This window comes from Pelophylax lessonae, assembly GCF_965119305.1.
Source record: "Pelophylax lessonae genome assembly, chromosome: 1".
Lineage (NCBI taxonomy): Eukaryota > Metazoa > Chordata > Amphibia > Anura > Ranidae > Pelophylax > Pelophylax lessonae.
The window spans coordinates 738,321,694-738,344,513 of record NC_138768.1 but is presented as its reverse complement, the minus strand read 5'-3'; positions in this window follow the sequence as shown (position 1 = coordinate 738,344,513).

Below are 22,820 nucleotides of genomic sequence, written 5' to 3'. Positions count from 1 at the left end.
CTTTTTTTCCCACAAACAGAGCTTTCTTTTTGCGGTATTTGATCACCTGTGCGATTTTTTGATCACGCGCTATAAACAAAAAAAGAGCGTAAATTTTGCAAAAATAGCAATATTTTTCCCTTTTTTTTATATGAAATTCCCCCAAAAAAAAATGTAAAAATCTAAATTTTTTAATATTTTCGGCCAATTTGTTTTATGCTACCTATTTTTGGTAAAAAAAATCGCAAAAAGCGTATTTTGATTGGTTTGCGCAAAAGTTATTGCGTTTACTAACAAAGGGAAAGATTTTTGTCATTTTTGTTGTTTTTTTTTTTAACGCGTAATGGCGGCGATCTGCGATTTTTTTTTTTTTTTGCGGTACTGCGACATTGCGGCGGACAGATCGGACCCTTGACTGACATTTTTGACACTTTTGGGGTTACCAGTGACATTTCTACAGTAATCAGTGCTATATATATGCACTGTTACTGTAAAAATACACTGGTAGTGAAGGGGTTAACTTTATTTGAGAGGGAGGGGCTGTGTGTGTCCCTAGGGGCGTGATTCTAACTGTGATTGGCTGTGGCTTCAACTGTATGCAGAGTGATCAATGGATCTACATAGTAGATCCATGTGATCAGCTCTCATACAGAGAGGAGAATGACAGGCAGCTTGTTTACACAAGCTGCCTGACTTTCTCCCTCTCCCCCGCCGATCGCAGAGTGGCCGGCGGCGATCGGGTCCGCCGGTCACACGCGCGGGGGGGTTCGTGACCACGCGGGAGCGGGAGCGCGCCTCCGGCGGCGCGCGCTCGCTCCCTAAACCCTAAACAGGCGAGCGACGTAGACCTACGTCACTTTGCCTGTGAGGGGCTGACCGCCGCCGTAGATAGTCGTGCGGCGGTCGGCAAGTGGTTAAACGATGTACTATTTTTGAGCCCTGCGTCTCTTCTTCCTGTTAAGGAGGAAGAGAAGGGGGGAGAAGGTCGTGCAGAAAAATGGTAATTTTTAAATCTCTCTCTCTCTCTCTCTTTCTCTCTTTCTCTCTTTCTCTCTTTCTCTCTTTCTCTCTTTCTCTCTTTCTCTCTTTCTCTCTTTCTCTCTTTCTCTCTTTCTCTCTCTCTCTCTTTTTCTCTTTTTCTCTCTCTCTCTTTTTCTCTTTTTCTCTCTCTCTCTCTTTTTTCTCTTTTTCTCTCTCTCTCTTTTTTCAGGAACAACACAATTGTCTTTCTTTGAGGGAGTGGCTGACAGTCCGGTGAAGGAGACCCCCATTCCAGACGCTAACCTTTTTGTCGATGGTTCCAGGTACTACACCCCAAATGGTAAGACATAGAGATCACAGGATCAATTTCTATACAGATTTGAGATACACTTTTTGGGTTGGCACGTGATTGTGGTCCTGTCTGGAAGGCAGGGGGGTTCTTGACAGGTTTGGGGAGGTCGGTGAAACGTGCGGGGTTAATAGAACTGTTCATTGCCTTTTGCTTGCCACACGAGATAACCATTCTGAACGTAAAGGCTCATACTACTGAGACGACTATGGAAGCGCCTTGGCAGATAGAGCTGCTAAGGAAGGTGCTCTGAGCCCTGGGGCAGAGACCCTGATGCTAGCCATCCCCTCTGACGTGCTGCTAGAGGAATTTAGGAAACTGTAGTTCAAAGTCGAAATAAAGGAAAAGAGGAGATGGACAGCCTTAGGGGCTACACAGGGTCCAGACAACATCTGGGGTCTTGATGGTAAATGGTGTTTACACAGATCGGTTTCTCCATTGATGGTCCACTCGGCTCATTACTCTGGGCATCAGTCAAAGATGGTTATGTGTGCATAGGTGGAGGAGCATTGGATTGGCCCTGGCTTTACTACCGCAGCTGAAAACGGTAACAGTACCGAGAAGGCACTCACCCAAACCGGAATATCCCTTTCAGCGCATTCAGATAGACTATATCACTTTGCCAAAGAACGTACGAACGTGTCTTGGTCTGTCCGGATATGTTTTCTGGGTGGCCAGAGGCTTGGCCCGTTCACAATGCCATTGCCACTGCCACCACAAAAAGATCCTGTCTGAGATAGTTTGTCGCAGGGGGGCTGCCTGGAACAATCAAGTCAGATCGCGGATCACACTTCGCTGGTCAGATCTTTGCAGAGGTATGTAAGGCGCTTCAGGGATTAATCAAAGTAGCGGTAAGCAGGGTCGGACTGGCCTACCGGGATACCGGGAGATTTCCCGGTGGGCCGCCGACCCTGGGGCTGCTTTAATAGGGCTGCCCACAGCGCCGCTTTAAGTTTTGCCGGCCGCTGCATTGATTGGGGCCGCTCGTGCTCGCCGCTGATTGGCCGCTGTGCAGGCTGCGTGCACTACCCCGCCCCCTGCCCCCGCTGCGCTCCCGCTGTGACTGTGAGCGGCATGACGTCACGGCGGGGCGGCTGCGCCTGCGCGGCGGACGGCGTAACTGCTGGCTCTGGCTGGTGCATCAATTCAACTGGGCGAGCTGGCTGGCGGACCTCTGTCATGGTGCCGACGATCCCTCCCCCTCCCAGTCTCCCACACTGCACAGACGACGAGACGTCCCGCGCGCCAGCAGCATGTGATCGCAAATTAGCCTGAGGTCAGTCAGAGTCTCCTGACTGAGAGTGAGTGAGCAGTCCGGTTTGGCGGTTTCATGCTGGCAGTCGAGTGTGGAGTGTCCCATGCATGCCTGGTAAGGATCCTCATGCTGCCTCCTCTACTATTATTTGTTTTCACTGCATTATTTGCCAATGACAGTCCAGGAGGACTCGGTACCTGAAGGTGTACCTGCTCCATTGTACAGGGCAGCCCACACAGCCAATCACATGTCAGATACCTCCCACTTACAGCTGACAGAATAATGATAGAAGATTGAAGATTGGTTGGTTGCTGCTATTTGTCATCATTTAAAGATCGCCATACACATTACATTCTGACAATGGTGACTAGGCATGCACTGTACAATCTCTTTGCACTACAAGGGATTGCTTGATTGGGTAAAAATTGAATAAATTGCTTAGGTGGGGGGTCTCCTGTTACATTTATGGGAAATCTAAAGAAGATTGTACAATCTGAACATATAATGTATAATAGCCTGCTTAAATTTACCAAAAGTATTACGTGACGCATCTAATCTATCCAAACAGGCAGGCCCTTGTACTACAATGTTTCATCTACAATCTCCTTTAAATCTACACTTAGATTGCATACGGTATAGTTGGCTATAGATTTACCGAAATGTAAAAAGGGAGCCCCAGGCCCCCTTCCCCCATTCTCAAAAAAAAGTCAGCAGCTGAAAATACTGTGGCTGCTTTTAGCCAGCGCTTTATGGTCTTACATTTTTACAGTGGATTTTGCCTCTCTGGTTATTTATGAAGTGATTTAACTGAAAGTCTTTTCTTTTTTTTTTATGCAGTGGGTCATTTGGACAAGGGCAGACATCCTGTGTTTAGAAGGCAACTCTAGGCAAAAGGTAAAATCAGTGAGTTATCAGCTAATGCCGTCTGGGAATGTAACTGTATTAGAAAGTTCCCTTAATTTACGTTAATACTCTGAGCTTTACAAAGCACATCTCGTTAAGATTTAGCAGGTTTTTCACAGTGCTTCTGGAGGGGACTGCAGTATTCGTCATGAGTCTCAGCTGTATAACCACTCCTTCTATTGGTAGCAGCAGAGAAATTTTGTTGCTGGAACTATGGACCATACCAATTGCATTTCAGGGGCTATAAATAAGGCATTGCAGAATGTAATGATACTTGAAACAAAAAAAGATTTAGTAAGTGGTCAGCCATCTACACAGAATGAAAACTAGAGTAAAAATTAAATCTACTCCACAGCAGCCTTTCTCAACCATGTTAACACCGAGGAACCCTTGAAATAACTTTCAGGTCTCAGGGAGGGAACCCCTGATAATTAATATATCTACAGTTCATGGTACATAAAGTAAAGCCTAGTACACACAGGCCGAATATCGGGTGGCATCAGCCGGTTCAATAGAACTCGGCCGACATTGCACTTCTATTGCACATATATGTTAATTTATGCATATTAGCACAATAGTCCCTTTTTAAATTGTATTTTTGCACACAATTTTTGCACATTTGTATTGTTTATTACTGCATCTTTTGCACATTGCATCATTTACACAGCATATTTTGGTATTTGGACTTAGGCAGCCAGAAAATGTCCTTATTCATACATGTATGAACAAGGAAAAATAGATTAAGTACACTCCCAAGTAGCGGTACCCTGGGCACCTATATAGCATAATTAGTGCCACATCTTATTACAAGACTAGACAAAAAACTATATGGAGAGAAGCATGGACTTTGGAGGCACTGGGTACATAAAATATAACATTTTATTGAATAACATGTAAAAAAACATCAAAAAAGAAAAAACTAAAAACAAAACAGTGTAACCATCCCATTCATGAAGAGGGACAAAATTATACAGACTAAACATCTCTGGCAGTTGCATTACTGATGAGTAATGAGCAAGTACAGGTCATTTGAATAACATGATAAAGTAAATGATACTTCACATCGAAGCGATCCGCCGAAGGTGACAGGGAAGCGTACTGTCTTACCAGGGAGATCGGACGATGGGTTAACACATAGATATTACATTTAATTTAGCCATGTTGCTCGACATGTTTCGCGTTAAGCTTCTTCTGGAGCTAATAGATCAATGCTCTAAATGGTGGTAATTAGATAGAATCAATTAGGACACATGCATTTAACAGATATCCCAGCATAACTCTTTCTCCCCTCCCAGAGAACCAGGAGAAAGAGACGCTCACAAATAAGAAAAAACAAGCGACTAGAAAGTTTTTGACGTAAAATACTATGATTGAAAAAGGAAAAAGGGGGAGGGAAAAATAAACAACCAATGGGTAAAAAATAAATAAAAATTTAATAATTAATAACTAGCAATGGTTCTGTCTGTGCATGTGGAAGACCACTAGCTCACCTCAGGCAGTCAATCACTGAGGCAGAGGGAGACGCCCATGTGGAAACAACGTGGGGGCCCAAGCAGAGTAACCTCATAAGTTGCATAGCATAATTGGTTCCATAGGGAGCCAAATACAATGATTACTACAGATCAGATAGATAGGGGGACAGTAAGACCACACACGAAGGGGGGAAGGGAGGGAGAGAAGCAAAATGCCATTTCATCTCACCTATCTGTACATAGTCAGCAAGTAATAACGTAATAAAGCAGAAAAGGTAGCAAATAGCAGGGAGAGTGGATGAGGAGTCCAAATCATCAAGAGTCGACAGAAGCGCACTGCAAATCACAATTGGACAGCAGTTTAGGCATATATCACACCAGCTGGTATGCCTGTATTTAGGAATATAAATAGAACGGAAGAGAACCAAAAGGTAGAGAATATATCAGAGGTTGTAGGCAATGTCAATTGTGCCTAAGTAGTTAGGAAGTGTCAGAAAGGAAAAAACAGTGGTGGGGGGTGGTGAATTATACCAGGAAGCTCACCAGTAGCAGATAGGTATAAAGGGATAATATGCTGAAAATCAGCACATATAGTGACATTAAATGGATAAGTAAGGATAAGTCACTCACCAATAGTAATCATGATGATGCCATTAAATGCTACAACACCATGGTCTAAGTCATCAGAACCAACTGAGAAAAGAGTTCAAAGGAGAGTAGAAAAGATTCTTAAGCTATATCACCCCAAAGAAAGGGGAGCTGGCATGCAAAAATGGATACAACCAGCACCACAGGCAAGACCAGCACCACAGGTTTAAGATGGAAATTACTCACTCATTTACCAAAAAGGTATCATATGATGGAGCAGTTATAGCTGCATAGTATGTAATGGTAATAATCAAGTATATCTCATAAATGGTGTTCATGTATATATTTTTCTCATACTAGGGGTTCTTAGGCATCATCTTCCTATTTCATACCCTGGCTTTCTAGCTCATCTTTATCTTTAACCAGGGTTAAAGAGTGTGGAATATTTTGTATTTCATTTGGAAATCAAGGTCCCAGAGTCTGGAGGAAGAGTGGGGAGGCAAAGAATTCAAGTTGCATGAGGTGCAGTGTGAAGTTTCCACAGTCAGTGATGATTTGGGGAGCCATGTCATGTGCTAGTGTTGGTCCACTGTGTTTTATCAAGCTCAAAGTCAGCGCAGCCCTCTACCAGAAAATTCTAGAGCACTTCATACTTTTCTCTGCTGACCAGCTTTATGGAAATGCTGATTTCATTTTCCAGCAGGACTTGGCACCTGCCCAAAAGTTCCAATACCTGGTTTAATGATCATGGTATCACTGTACTTGATTGGCCAGCAAACTCGCCTGACCTAAACCCCATACAGAATCTGTGGGGTATTGTCAAGAGGAAGATGAGAGACACCAGACCCAAAAATGCATACTATCAAACCAACCTGGGCTTCCATAACACCTCAGCAGTGCCACAGGCTGATCGACTCCATGCCACTACGCATTAATGCAGTAATTTATGCAAAAGGAGGCCCGACCAAATAGTGAGTAGAGATGGCTTTGCGGTTCGCCCGGCGGTCGTTTTCGCGGCAAATTTTGCTTGTTCGCTACCTGCCAAATTTGCAAACACATGGTGTCGTTCTCGGCGGCCATATTAGTTTACATTGGGGAGAACTTTGACCCATGACACAGCCGTCAGGTGGAACGGGACAGCCAATTGAAACATTCCAGCACATGGACAGTCCCCCTACCCTATAAATAGACCTAAGCTGTCGGCCATTTCACATTCCGCTTTCTGCCAGTGTAGGGAAAGGTCTGCTGTGCTCATCAGGGAGAGTTTGCTAGACACATATAGCGCTGTGAACAGTGGAGGCCGGTGCGTTGGGGGCACAGGGGCGCCGCCCCCCATCCATGCGTCCGGCCCCCTAATCTGCATGCAGGGCGCCGGACGCATGGAGCTCAATGTTTTTTTAAATCACCTGATTAGAGCCAGAGGCTCTAATAGGGTGATGCAAAGGGTGGTCCCGGGGCGCAGAGCAGTGCGCCCGGAGCCCACCCATTGTGTGAGAATAGCGAATAAAAATTCGCTATTGTCACACGGATCCTCCTCCTGGCCAATCTGGGAGTGGGTCTAATACCCACTTTCTGATTGGCCATAAGGCAAACCCCATGCCATTGGCCGAGGATGAGGCGGGAGCCGGAGGACTCGAGGAGACGCGCCGCCGGGACTAAGGAGAAGCCGCCGCCGCCACTGCTGCTCCAGGTGAGTGCACTTGTCTCAGGGGGCCACACTGCATTGAAGGGGGCACGCACACTGGTCACTGCATTGAAGAGGGCACACACGCTGGTCACTGCATTGAAGGGGCATGTACGCTGGTCACTGCATTGAAGGGGGCACGCACGCTGGTCACTGCATTGAAGGGGGCATGTACGCTGGTCATTGCATTGAAGGGGCCATGTACACTGGTCACTGCATTTAAGGGGGCATGTACGCTGGTGTCTGCATTGAAGGGGGCATGTACGCTGGTGTCTGCATTTAAGGGGGCATGTACGCTGGTCTCTGCATTGAAGGTGGCATGTACGCTGGTCACTGCATTGAAGGGAGCATGTATGCTGGTCACTGCATTGAAGGGGGCACGTACGCTGGTCACTGCATTGAAGGGGGCAGACACGCTGGTCACTGCATTGAAGGGGGCATGTACGCTGGTCACTGCATTGAAGGGGTCATGCAAGCTGGTCTCTGCATTTAAGGGGGCACGTACGCTGGTCACTGCATTGAAGGGGGCACGCACTCTAGTCTCTGCATTGAAGGGGGCATGCACTCTGCGGTCACTGCATTGAAGGGGGCATGCACTCTGGTCTCTGCATTGAAGGGGGCACGCTGGTCTCTGCATTGAAGGGGGCACGCTGGTCTCTGCATTGAAGAGGGCACGCTGGTCACTGCATTGAAGGGGGCACGCTGGTCACTGCATTGAAGGGGGCATGTACGCTGGTCTCTGCATTGAAGGGGGCATGTACGCTGGTCTCTGCATTGAAGGGGGCATGTACGCTGGTCACTGCATTGAAGGGGGCACGTACGCTGGTCACTGCATTGAAGAGGGCACGTACGCTGGTCTCTGCATTGAAGGGGGCACGTACTCTGGTCACTGCATTGAAGGGGGCATGTACGCTGGTCACTGCATTGAATGGGGCATGTACGCTGGTCACTGCATTGAAGGGGGCATGTACGCTGGTCACTGCATTGAAGGGGGCATGTTCGCTGGTCACTGCATTGAAGGGGGCATGTTCGCTGGTCACTGCATTGAAGGGGGCATGTACGTTGGTCACTGCATTGAAGGGGGCATGTACGCTGGTCACTGCATTGAAGGGGGCACGCTGGTCTCTGCATTGAAGAGGGCACGCTGGTCACTGCATTGAAGGGGGCACGCTGGTCACTGCATTGAAGGGGGCATGTACACTGGTCACTGCATTGAAGGGGGCATGTACGCTGGTCACTGCATTGAAGGGGGCACGCTGGTCACTGTGCATTGAAAGGGGGCACGCTGGTCACTGTGCATTGAAAGGGGGCACGCTGGTCACTGTGCATTGAAAGGGGGCACGCTGGTCACTGTGCATTGAAAGGGGGCACGCTGGTCGCTGTGCATTGAAAGGGGGCATGTACGCTGGTCACTGCATTGAAGGGGGCATGTACGCTGGTCATTGCATTGAAGGGGGCATGTACGCTGGTCACTGCATTGAAGGGGGCATGTACGCTGGTCACTGCATTGAAGGGGGCATGTACGCTGGTCACTGCATTGAAGGAGGCATGCTGGTCTCTGCATTGAAGGGGGCACACTGGTCACTGTTTTGAAAGGGGGCACGCTGGTCACTGTTTTGAAAGGGGGCACGCTGGTCACTGTGCATTGAAAGGGGGCACGCTGGTCACTGTGCATTGAAAGGGGGCATGCTGGTCTCTCTGCATTGAAAGGGGGCACACTATACCTTAATTACTGAAGGCCCCTTTCACACTTTTGCAACCTCAAAGTCATGCAATTTTTTTACAGCGTTTTTTGCCGCAAAGCAATGCCTATTACATTTTTCTGTTTGCGCTTTTGAGTTTAGGGAGAGGTATCCAGTGGTTGCTTTAGGGGCAGTTAGAGATCAGCTGCAGTCACACAAATCGCTCTGATAATGTCCACAAAAACGGAATTTTTGTAAAATCTTACCGTAAAATTCCTTTCTCTGAGTCCTCCGACAGTCGCCGCCCCTTCATAATCTTCACCAATGGGTATTGACCTTTGCTCCGTAGGAGTAGCTAGGCAACAAGATTTGTTAATATAAAAGTTTTTAGCATATCACACCCCTAGGGGGCGGTCCCCTCAGTCATTACCTCACTGCTTCCAGCATTCTCAACTCAGTTTGGTAGCATAGCAGTAGAGTACATAAACAAACCCCAAAAGAGGGGCAGGGGCGGCGACTGTCGGAGGACTCAGAGAAAGGAATTTTAAGGTAAGATTTTACAAAAATTCCGTTTTCTCTTACGTCCTCCGACAGTCGCCGCCCCTTCATAATCTTCACCAATGGGAAGTCCCAGAGCAGTGTAGACATGAGGGGTGGGAAAAACGCAGCCGCGCATAAGGCAACGCAGTACCCACATCAGAGAAAGGAACCTTACCAAAGTAAGAGAACCAGCCGGTCAACAAGAAAAAACTTGCTCAATAGGAGCAACAACCCAGGAGGAACAAGTAACCCAGGGGTAAAAACACCCCAACAGCCAAGGACCCAAACAAGGGACCCTAAGGCACTGCCGCACTGAGAACTTTACGGCCAAAGGAAGCATCCGCCGATGCCTGAACATCCACTTTGTAAAATTTTGAGAAGGTGTGAACGGACGACCAAGTCGCCACCTTACACACCTGGGCCACAGAAGCCTGATGACGATAGGCCCAAGACGTACTCAGAGATCTGGTAGAGTGCGCCTTCACAGGGAAAGGAGGAACCGTCCCCCTCAAAGCATAGGCTTGCACAATTGTCTGTCTGATCCATTTGGCGATGGTAGCAGCCGACGCCGCCATGCCCTTCCGAGTTCCCTCTGGAAGGACGAATAGGGAATCCGACTTGCGAAAGGACTTAGTCGACGACAGGTAAACCCTGATCGCCCGAACAACATCCAAGGAATGCAAAGCCACCTCCTTCGGATGCTTAGGCTTCGCGCAAAGCGAAGGCAAGACAATGTCCTCATTGAGGTGAAATTCCGAGATCCTCTTCGGAAGAAAGGAAGGGTTAGGTCGTAAGACCACTTTATCCAAATGAACCACCAAGTAGGGAGAGCTGCAAGACAAAGCCGCCAGCTCCGACACCCTGCGAGCCGAAGTGATAGCCACCAAAAAGGCAACCTTTTTGGACAACAGAGACAACGAGATCTCCCTGATCTTTTCAAAGGGAGCATGTTGCAACACGGACAGAACAAGGTTCAAGTCCCATGGAGGCAAAGGCTCCCTCCTAGGAGGGGCCAAGTGTCGCACCCCCTGAACAAAAGTGCGAATCAATGAATTAGACGCCACTGGGCGCTGAAAAAGAACGGCCAGCGCAGAAATCTGACCCTTAATCGTGGCCAGCGCCAAACGCTGGTCCACTCCAGTTTGGAGGAAAGCCAACACTCTCGACACCGAATATGAGCGAGGGGAATACCCCCTGGACTCACACCAGGCAAAGTATGCTTTCCAAGTACGGTAGTAAATTTTACCGGAAGAGGCTTTCCTAGCCTTAATTAAAGTAGGGATGACCTCAGGGGAGAGACCCCTATCCTTCAGGACCTGGCCCTCAACAGCCAGGCCGTTAAAGCCAGCGACTGTAAAGCAGGATGGAATATTGGCCCTTGAGACAGAAGGTCTTCTCGGAGCGGCAGACGCCACGGAGCGTCGACTGCCAGATTGACGATGTCCGCGTACCAAGACCGGCGAGGCCAGTCCGTTGCCACAAGAATCACCGCATGTGATTCCGAGGTCAGCCTGCGAAGGAACCTGGACAGCAGTTGAATCGGAGGAAAGGCATACATCAGGCGATACTGATGCCAAGGCGCCACCAACGCGTCCGAGGCGTCCGCCCGCGGATCGCGCGTTCTTGCCACGAACCTTTCCACCTTGTTGTTCAGACGAGACGCGAACAGGTCCACATCTGGAAGACCCCACTTCGCGCACAGCATCCGGAAGACTTCCGGGTGAAGGGACCATTCTCCCTGGTCCAGGGTCTGGCGACTCAGATAGTCCGCCTGCCAGTTCTCCACCCCCAGAATGTGAACTGCCGTTATCGCCGGGACGTGCGTCTCGGCCCATGAAAGAATGGCGGCCACTTCCCGAGCCGCTCGGGCACTCCTAGTGCCCCCTTGATGGTTGATATAGGCCACTGCGGTGGCACTGTCCGTCTTAACCCGAACTGGACGGCCCCGAAGCCGGTCCGTCCATCGCAGAAGACAAAGTCTTATCGCCCTCAATTCCAGAATGTTGATCGGAAGGGAGGACTCCTCCTCTGACCAAGTTCCCTGGGCGGACAGAGTGCCCAGAACACCACCCCAGCCCGACAGACTGGCATCCGTGGTGATCACCGTCCACAACAATGGACGAAAAGATTTGCCCCCCGACACCGCCGGGGACTGGAGCCACCACAGAAGATCCCTTCTGGTGCGTTGGCTCAATGAGATCCTCAGATCCAGGGACTGCGGACGCCCGTCCCACTCGGCAAGAATCTCCGCCTGGAGACCCCGCGTGTGAAACTGGGCAAAGGGGATCGCCACGAAGGCCGAGACCATTAAACCTAGACATCTCATGCATGTCCGGAGAGACGAGTGCCTGTTGTCCCTGAGGGACCTGACCTCGTCCTGAAGTGTCCGGAGCTTGTCTTCCGGCAGGAAGACCCTCGCTTGAACAGAGTCCAGGATCATCCCCAGGTAGGGAAGACGAACCGACGGACACAGTGTTGACTTTGGAAAGTTTATCGTCCAACCGAACTCCTGCAGAGTCTGTATCGTGGTGGACAGGTCGGTCACCAGGTCCTGACTGGTCGCAGACCGAAGTAGGATATCGTCCAGATACCCCAAAACAGAGATGCCCTGGGCTCGCAACAGAGCCAGGACCGGCGCAAGCACCTTGGTGAAAACCCGCGGAGCCGAAGCGAGACCGAAAGGTAACGCCACGAATTGATAGTGATCCTCCGCAATGGTGAATCGAAGGTACCTCTGGTGATCCTCGAAAATGGGGATGTGAAGGTACGCATCCTTCAAGTCGATGGAGGCCATGAATTCCCCCGGAACCAGGGCAGCCACCACTGATCGCAGGGATTCCAATGCGGAACTTGCGAACCCGCACAAAGCGGTTCAAAGCTTTCAAGTCCAGAATCGGACGTACCTTGCCCTCCTTTCTGGGCACAGTGAACAGATTGGAGTAAAAACCTCGAAATCTGTCCCGATGAGGCACCGGAACCACCACTCCTTGGGTCCGCAGGTCCCGCACCGCCAGATGCAGATCCTGCAAGTGCTCCGGAGATAGCTGAAGATTTGAGGGGAAAAATCTGCCCGCCGGCCGAGAGAGAAACTCGATCTTGTAACCAGATCGAACGATTTCCTGAACCCATCTGTCCCGAATACGGGCCAGCCAGGGTTGAAGAAAACCGAGCAAACGTCCCCCCACCCCAGAACCGGGTGAGGGCGCCCCTTCAGGCCGAATTGACGTGGGCAGCGGACCCGGACTGGCCGGACTTCTGTTTCCCCGCCCACGGCTTCTTCTGGGAGCCTTGGCCCTTGAAGGGCTTGCCATTGTATTGCGACCGAAAGGCACGAAAGGACCCCTGAGGGGGCTTAAACGAGGAATTCCTCTTACCGAGAACAGACTTACTCTTGTGAGAAACTCCTTTTATCAGAGCATCATAAGATTCGCCAAAAAGGCGAGATCCCGCGTAGGGAAAATTAGCCAGAGTCTTGCGAGAAGTTTGGTCAACCGACCAACACTACAGCCATATCAGGCGACGGTTCAACACCGCTACACTGGATAGGCGCGCAGCCAAAGGGACCAAATCCAAGTCCGCATCACACAAATACATGACACCCTGATGAATTTGATCCACCATAGCCAAAGTTGTCGGTGGGGCAGAGTCAGTCACCAGGGTGCGCCTGAGCACCTGCGTCCAATCAGCAATAGCTTGGGCTGCCATAATAGAAGCAAAAATAGGCTTCAGCATAGAACCAGCAACCGTATAGGCATGACGGGCAAGAGACTCCAATCTCCTGTCCGTAGGGTCCCGGAACACCGGGGTATCCTCAGCAGGAATCGCAGTAGACTTATTCAAAACTGCCACCGCGTGATCCACCTGAGGCGGTACACACCAACGCTCATCGGTGGTGGGTGTAAATGGATAACGCAGTTTGAACCTACTTGGCACAGTAAAAGGCTTCTTTAAATTGCGCCATTGCTCATCAACAGCGCGCTGAAATTCCGCAGGGGAAAAACCTGCGCCGTTTTGCGTTTCCTTTGCGTCCCATAAGAGGACAGTAGAGCAGGAGGACTCGGTTCATCCTGTAGACGCAGCGTTTCCTTGATAGAAGTAATCAACTCATCCATGAGTGCAAGCTCTTCAGGCGAGCCAGGGGGGGGGGGAAGTATCAACCACTTCTACCTCAGCCTCCCCCTCAGACCCCACAAGGTCCAGAGATGAGCGAGACCCTGAGAAGGGCACTCCAGCCATAGCAGCCCCATCGCCCTCTGAATCAGAGGAAATGGATAACCTGGCCCTTTTTGCGGATCGATCAGCCATCAGCATCTGCACCTGAGAAGCCAAGTTCGCTACAACAGCAGCCAGATCAGCCCCCTCGGGGGGTGCAGCAGCCCCTTGGCCCCCCACCAGGGCGGGAGGAAACTTGCAGTCCTGAGAATCCATGCCCCAGTAATAAACTGATATAAAGGAACTGCCCCTTTAACACCGCGGCGAGCGCAGCCCACCGCACACTACTGAATCTACCGACCCCCGCAGGGATAAGGAACACTGAGCAAGGAAATACAGGATAGGGAAGGTAAAAACCCAGAGAGACCACACAGGCTGCTGCCACCGATCGCTGTTCCAGTGAAAAAGGAAGTGATGCAATGACTGACCGACCTATATAGCCTATGGAGGCTTCACAAACATGGCCGCTCAGCTGAGGAATGAAGGCAACAAGAAAATGGCGCCGACATGTGCTTGCATGATCGATCGCCGCTAAAATGGCGGCGTTTGGCGCCAAAACACAGCGCTGCATAAGACAGGGCCGGTTACCACAGTTTTTACCGAAAAAAAAGGCGAGCCGCATCAGCGGCCGCCGCACAGCATGTTTGAGCCCAGTCTGCCCCATACTTTACACATAGCAGAGCGGGAGAGCCCCCCCCCCCCCCCCCGCAGCCCACAGAAAGGCAGCTATTCCACACAGGAATCTGACAGGGAGCCCGCACTAACACAGACATGTGGGTCACACAGTCACAGACCGACACCCAAACAGACAGGTCCCCACATAGAAATTTTCTTACCATTCCGGATGGCGTGGGGAGCCTTCTCCAGCGACCAAACCGCTGTACTGAGGACAGGGAGTGTCGCAGCCAGGATGCAGTGGACTGCAGTGCGAAACCGCAAATGGCGCCCGGTGAGGTAGCCACCTCACAGGCAGCATCCCTACAGCGAACAGGGATGGGTCGTTCAATATGCCAGGGTAAAACCTAAGCTGAACGCTCGATGACAGGCTGGGGAAACCCCTGGCACTCAGCCCTGGGATCCAGGGAGGCCAGTCCGAGACCCAGCTCCGCATGATCATCTTCATCCGAAGAAATCTAAACTAAGGCTGATAAAATAACAGCTAAGTAAAAGAAAGAGAAAAAATACTTGAAATAAAATCAAAAAAGGATAGAAGGCTGAGACTGAAAAGCCCCATCACAGGAACAGCCAGCTACTCCTAAGCTAGGCAAGATCAAACTGAGTTGAGAATGCTGGAAGCAGGGAGGTATTGACTGAGGGGACCGCCCCCTAGGGGTGTGATATGCTAAAAGCTTTTATATTTACAAATCTTGTTGCTTAGCTACTCCTATGGAGCAAAGGTCAATACCCATTGGTGAAGATTATGAAGGGGCGGCGACTGTCGGAGGACGTAAGAGAAAGTATATTTTCAGGGCTGGTATTTTTGGTATAGGTCCAGTCTCTCTTCAGTATAGGGACAGTCTGTGCTGTAGGGGCAGTTGGGGATCGTCATCTGCAGTGACAAAAATCGCTCTGTTAATGTCCACAAAAGTAATTTAAAGTGCTGCAATGTCGTTATAGGGTCTATTACAGTCTCTTTAGTATAGGGGCAGGTATTCAGTGGTTGCTGTAGGGGCAGTTAGAGATCGTTCGCAGTGACACAAATCGCTCTGTTAATGTCCACAAAAGTCATTTAAAGGGCTTCAAATATTTTGGTATTGCTGTGCAGTGCACTAAATAGGGGGGTGGGGGGAGGGGGTTAATCCACAGTATAATATACTTTGTAGAAAGCATATTAAAGTGGATTAGTATTTATTTCAGGTACTTATATAGCGCTGTCAATTTACGCAGCGCTTTACATATACATTGTACATTCACATCAGTCCCTGCTCTCAAGGAGCTTACAATCTAAGGTACATACACAGTAGGGCCAATTATTATTATTTTTTTTTTATACAGGATCCAATTAACCTACCAGCATTTCTTTGGAGTGTGGGAGGAAACCGGAGTACCCGGAGGAAACCCACGCAGGCACAGGGAGAACATGCAAACTCCAGGCAGGTAGTGTCGTGGTTGGGATTTGAACCAGCGACTCTCTTGCTGCTAGGTGAAATTGCTAACCACTACACCACTGTGCCGTCCATTAGTGGTATTATTGTGCACTGTGCAGCATTGTGACAGGTGTGGTGGTGAGACTGAGCGTTTCTGCAGCAAAACTACACACAGTGACAAACTCCCTGGCCAATTATTTGTAGAACTGGTGTGATAGACCAGTGGCTCACATATTGAAATGGGGTGTTATCTGAGTATACTTTTACAAGTGTATTTGTGTCCTGCAACAATATTGCCTCTTTTGCTGAGTGAAGTCTGATACACACAGTGCCAAACTCACTGGCCAATTTTTTCAACAACTGGTGTGATAGACCAGTGGCCCCCCAATACCACATATTGAAGTGGGGTGTTATCTGAGTATACAGTGCCTTGCGAAAGTATTCAGCCCCCTTGAACTTTTCGACCTTTTGCCACATTTCAGGCTTCAAACATAAAAATATAAAACTGTAATTTTTTGTGAAGAATCAACAACAAGTGGGACACAATCATGAAGTGGACAAAATTTATTGGATATTTCAAACTTTTTTAACAAATAAAAAACTGAAAAATTGGGCCAGCAAAATTATTCAGCCCCCTTAAGTTAATACTTTGTAGCGCCACCTTTTATCATATGCACTTTTTTTTAAGGATTATATGTTACGATTCATATAATTCACCTCTATGCACTAACTTTTATATACACAGGTTTGTAAATAGTTGATGGGCTGTATTGGTTCATGCAGCTTAGTACACCTTGGGTGTATCATTTACCATTCCATACGTTTTTACGATTGAGCCGCAGCTTCCCATTTTTCGTTTACACCATTATACTGTGTACTTCTATATATTATAATTCATACATATTTATGCTTTATTCACATATGTAGTCCACACAATTATCAGTAATTGGGTTGTTCATACACTATTATTTATATTTTATAAATTTGCACTTTTTTCCAGTAGCGCAGGTACTTTTGGCACCTAACGCCATTTATTTACTATAGCGCCACCTTTTGCTGCGATTACAGCTGTAAGTCGCTTGGGGTATGTCTCTATCAGTTTTCCACATTGAGAGACTGAAATTTTTGCCCATTCCTCCTTGCAAAACAGCTCGAGCTCAGTGAGGTTGGATGGAGAGTGTTTGTGAACAGCAGTTTTCAGTTCTTTCCACAGATTCTCGATTGGATTCAGGTCTGGACTTTGACTTGGCCATTCTAACACCTGGATATGTTTATTTGTGAACCATTCCATTGTAGATTTTGCTTTATGTTTTGGATCATTGTCTTGTTGTAAGACAAATCTCCGTCTCAGTCTCAGGTCTTTTGCAGACTCCATCAGGTTTTCTTCCAGAATGGTCCTGTATTTGGCACCATCCATCTTCCCATCAATTTTAACCATCTTCCCTGTCCCTGCTGAAGAAAAGCAGGCCCAAACCATGATGCTGCCACCACCATGTTTGACAGTGGGGATGGTGTGTTCAGGGTGATGAGCTGTGTTGCTTTTATGCCAAACATAACGTTTTGCATTGTTGCCAAAAAGTTCGATTTTGGTTTCATCTGACCAGAGCACCTTCTTCCACATGTTTGGTGTGTCTCCCAGGTGGCTTGTGGCAAACTTTAAACGACACTTTTTATGGATATCTTTAAGAAATGGCTTTCTTCTTGCCACTCTTCCATAAAGGCCAGAGTTGTGCAGTATACGACTGATTGTTGCCCTATGGACAGAGTCTCCCACCTCCGCTGTAGATCTCTGCAGTTCATCCAGAGTGATCATGGGCCTCTTGGCTGCATCTCTGATCAGTCTTCTCCTTGTATAAGCTGAAAGTTTAGAGGGACGGCCAGGTCTTCGTAGCTTTGCAGCGGTCTGATACTCCTTCCATTTCAATATTATCGCTTGCACAGTGCTCCTTGGGATGTTTAAAGCTTGGGAAATCTTTTTGTATCCAAATCCGGCTTTAAAGTTCTCCACAACAGTATCTCAGACCTCCCTGGTGTGTTCCTTGTTCTTCATGATGCTCTCTGCGCTTTAAATGGACCTCTGAGACTATCACAGTGCAGGTGCATTTATACGGAGACTTGATTACCCACAAGTGGATTCTATTTATCATCATTAGTCATTTAGGTCAACATTGGATCATTCAGAGATCCTCACTGAACTTCTGGAGAGAGTTTGCTGCACTGAAAGTAAAGGGGCTGAATAATTTTGCATGCCCAATTTTTCAGTTTTTTTATTTGTTAACAAAGTTTGAAATATCCAATAAATTTCGTTCCACTTCATGATTGTGTCCCACTTGTTGATTCTTCAAAAAAAATTACAGTTTTATATCTTTATGTTTGAAGCTTGAAATGTGGCAAAAGGTCGCAAAGTTCAAGGGGGCTGAATACTTTCGCAAGGCACTGTACTTTTACAAGTGTATTTGTGTCCTGCAACAATATTGCCTCTTTTGCTGAGTTAAGTCTGATACACACAGTGCCAAACTCACTGGTCAATTTTTTCAACAACTGGTGTGATAGACCAGTGGCCCCCCCAATACCACATATTGAAGTGGGGTGTTATTTAACAGTATACTTTTTCTAAGAGTGTATTTTAGTCCTGCAAAAATTTGACCTCTCTTGCTGTGTTGATTGTGCTACAAACAGTGACAACAGTTACTGGCCAATTATTTGTAGAACTGGGGTGTTATTTAACAGTATACTTTTCTAAGAGTGTATTTTAGTCCTGCAAAAATTTTGCCTCTCTTGCTGTGTTGACTGTGTTGCACACAGTGACAACAGTTACTGGCCAATTATTTGTAGAACTGGTGTGATAGACCAGTGGCCCCCCAATACCACATATTGAAGTTGGGTGTTATCTACCTTTTTCCCAATATACTGCGATTCTCTAGAGACTTTTGTCACAGGGTAATTAAAAAACATGACAGGCAGAGGAAGAGGCAGAGACATACGCAGGGGTGGTAGGGGCAGGGCAGGAGCAGTAGGCTTGAGCCTAACTGTTAAGTTTCAAAAGCCGCGTGCAATTACGGCAAAGGACGCACCAGACTTGGTTGAGTGGGTCACTCAGCCTTCCTCTTCTGCAACCTCCTCATCCTCTCTATCTGCACCCTCTTCACGCTCTGCTGTGTGCACCCCCAAAGACACCACCACCACATACCCTACACTTGAGTCCCTGGAATTATTTTCCTATCCATCACAAGACATTTGCGATGCGAAGCCATTGTTGGCATTGGATCAGGAAGAGCAACAGCCGTCTGACGACAGTACCCAAATCAACCCAAGGAGGTTGGTCCCCGCTGTTGCTGCCTACTCCGAGATCTCGAATGTTAGTGGTGGGGAAGGTGACGTGGATGATGACGAGTCTATGGACGTTCCATGGGAGTCCACAAGAGGGGAAGAGGAAGGGAGTTCAGAGGGAGACACGGACCGGCAGATAGGGAGGAGAGGCAGGCAGAACTTGCATTGCACAAGAGGTAGAAAGCAGACTGCAAATGTATCAGGAGCGAGCCATCAACCATGTACAGTCACATCTGGCACTCCCAGTACGCCGGCACATGGCTCCGCAGTGTGGGATTTTTTAAATGTGTCCATTGCTGACAACAGTGTTGCCATCTGCAGCCTTTGCAGTCAACGCATAAGTCGCGGTAAGCCCAACACTCACCTAGGGACCACCGCCTTAAGAAGGCACCTGAACTCCCATCACCGTGCCCAGTGGGAGCAACACAGTCAGAACCCACATAGCCACACTCCAGGCTCTCACCGTCCAGCCCCTTCTCCTTCTCCTCACATTTGCCCTCCACTCCACTCTCCATGATGCCATTGTCACGTTGTTCTGGAAAAAGGCAGGCTTCTGTGGTCCAAATGTTGGAGCGAAAAAAATGATGACGCCGGATAACCCTCTTGCCCAACGTTTGACTGCTGGCTTGTCGGAACTGATAGCCCGCCAACTACTGCCATATCAACTGGTGGACTCGGAGGCCATGCATGGGACACGTCCTGAACTTGGTGGTGCAGCGATTCGTTGGCAAACACCCTGGGGTCCAGGACGTCTTGCGGCAGGCCAGGAAAATCTCGGGCCATTTCCGAAGATCTTACACAGCCATGGGTCGCCTTGCTGAGATTCAGCGGCGCCACAAAATGCCCCTCAGGCATCTTATTTGTGACTTCCCGACGCGATGGAACTCAACGTTGCATATGCTCGATAGGCTGCTCCAGCAGAAACTTGCAGTTAAGGACTACCTGTTCGAACTCGGCAGCAGGACATGTTCTGGGGAGCTTGGGTTTTTTTCACCTCGCCAGTGGCTGCTCATGCGGGACGCATGCAGACTTCTGCGGCCATTCGATGAGATCACCAAACTGGTCAGTCACGGCCAGGGCGCCATACCTTACGCCTTCTTTCTGGAGCGTTCATTGCATCGTGTCATTGATCAAGCCGTCGAGGAGCAGGAAGATCAGGAAGTCGCAATGTTTGATGAATTCCCAGAGGGTGCTACTCCATCTGAGACAAATCAACAGCAAGAGTCTGAAGAGGAGTCAGAGGAGGATGGTGCTGGGGGGATGAGGAGGAGCAATAAGAGCATGCTTTAAACCTTTCTGGCATCCCTGGTGTTATCTGTGGATGGGGGGAGGAGAACGAGGATGGCATTATCCGGGATGATGAGCTGGAAGCAGGCCACTACACCGCTTCCCGTTTAGTGGGAATGGGGGCCTACATGCTGCAGTGTTTTAAAGGGGACCCCCGTATAAAACGCATAAAGGCCAAGGACCAGTACTGGGTGGCAACGTACTTAGACCTCCGGTACAAACACAAAATGGCGGAAATGTTACCACAATCACAGAGGGCGGTCAGAATGCAGCACTTCCAGGCCTTGCTGCGGGAAATGCTGCATTGTGCTTTTCCGTGCGCTGGCAGAGGAATTTCCAGCTACAGAGAGACAGTTTGGGGTAGCAATCCAACAGCGCCTGCAAGAAGAGGGCGGTTGGAAGATGTCTTGGTCACTTTAGATATGAGATCCTTCTTTCAGCCGAACCACCGACAGCTGTACTCCGGATCCAGCATGAGGGAACGCCTAGACTGACAGGTGTCCGACTACATCGGGTTAACGGCCGATGTGGACGCTCTGAGGAGTGATGAACCCCTGGACTACTGGGTGGGCAGGCTTGACCTCTGGCCAGAGCTTGAACAATTTGCAATGGAAATGTTGGCTTGTCCCCCGTCCAGTGTCCTGTCCGAAAGGACGTTCAGCGCAGCAGGGGGGATCGTGACCGATAAGCGCACTTGCCTAGCTCATGACAGTGTAGACTACCTCACATTTATAAAAATGAATGAGGCATGGATCTCTGAGGAATTCAACACATGTGACCAGTAGACCAGGTTTAATTGAAATTCCTCATGCCAGGCCAAAAATACCTGCCAGACCGCCATCCACCCACAACAATTCCTGGTCCTTGGCTTCACTACATACAGCGGCATAAAAGGCATTTCATGTCCATTAAATGGAAATTTTTGGGGCCTTTCAGGGCCGACAATTTTTTTTTTCTGTGAATGCCTAATGTACCTCCAGCCATCAAATACTACGTTCTTTGCTGTCAATTCAACCCATGTGAGCACATTTTTGGAGCCTATACAGGCCGACACTTACGTCTGTATACTGTAAACGCCTACTGTACCTCTAGCCTTAAAAAACAAAGTTCTTTGCTGTCAGTTAAATGCGTGTGAGCTATCTTTTGTGGCCTATACAGGCCGACATTTACTTCTGTATACTGTGAATGCCTACTGTACCTCCAGCCATCAAAAACAAAGTTCTTTGCTGTCAGTTCAAACTATGTGAGCTAACTTTTGGAGCCTATACAGGCCGACACTTACTTCTGTATACTGTGAACGCCTACTGTACCTCTAGCCATCAAATACTACGTTCTTTGCTGTCAGTTCAACCCATGTGAGCTAATTTTTGGAGCCTATACAGGCCGACATTTACTTCTGTATACTGTGAATGCCTACTGTACCTCAAGCCATCAAAAACAAAGTTCTTTGCTCTCAGTTAAACCCATGTGAGCTAATATTTGCGGCCCACACAGGCCGACACTTACTTCTGTATTCTGTGAATGCCTACTGAACCTCTAGCCATCAAAAACTAACTTCTTTGCTGTCAATTAAACCCATGTGGGCTAATTTTTGGGGCCTATACTGGCCGGCACTTACTTCTGTATCCTGTGCATGCCTAATGAACCTTCAGCCACCAAATACTACATTCTTAGCTGTCAAGTAAACCCATGTGGGCTAATTTTTGGGGCCTGTACTGGCCGAAACTTACTTCTTTATCCCGTGAATGCCTAATTTTTCAGACTGGAATTGAAAATCAATGGGTCTGTAAAGGTTCCGCCAAATTGTGGAATAGATGTGGACCCATTTTACAGATGTGTGAATGGACCCTATATGTATTTGACATGTATTTACCGGCTGCTGTCAGTTCTGGCTGGTTTATAAAAAAAAATATATATTTTTACTGTAAAAAGAAAAAAAAAACATTTTAGGGCAACTTTTCCAATTGCAATACTTCTGTTATGTAATTGTCCATGTGGTGGGACTGTTTGTGCACAGCTAGTAAGTCTTTTGTGGCTGCAAAAATGACCTAAATGTTTTTAAAGTTTGCCTCCCATTAAAGTCAATGGGGCCCGCCGTAAACTTGCGGTTCGCGGACATTTGAGACTCTTTGGTGCTTTGTTATAAAAGCTTCCTGAACATTGATACTGTCAGATGTAGTACTCTGGGTGGGGAACCCTGACAAGGTTTCCCTGGCTGTCCCAAACTCGGAACGACCAAGCCTGGCCTGACCCATCTGGACAGCAGACCTCCACCCTGTCCACATATATGGAACAGCCATACAGCCACTGTGTCTTTACTGGGGTAAACTTGTCCCACAAGTCAGTTTTTGTTGAATCTCAAAAGGGTTTGGGAACGAAAAGAAAGTCCCAGATTGCCTCATTGCACCATGACTCTCCCAGCCTCGTTCTGATCCCGAGCCTGGACATAGTTCATGGGCAGGGTTAAATCT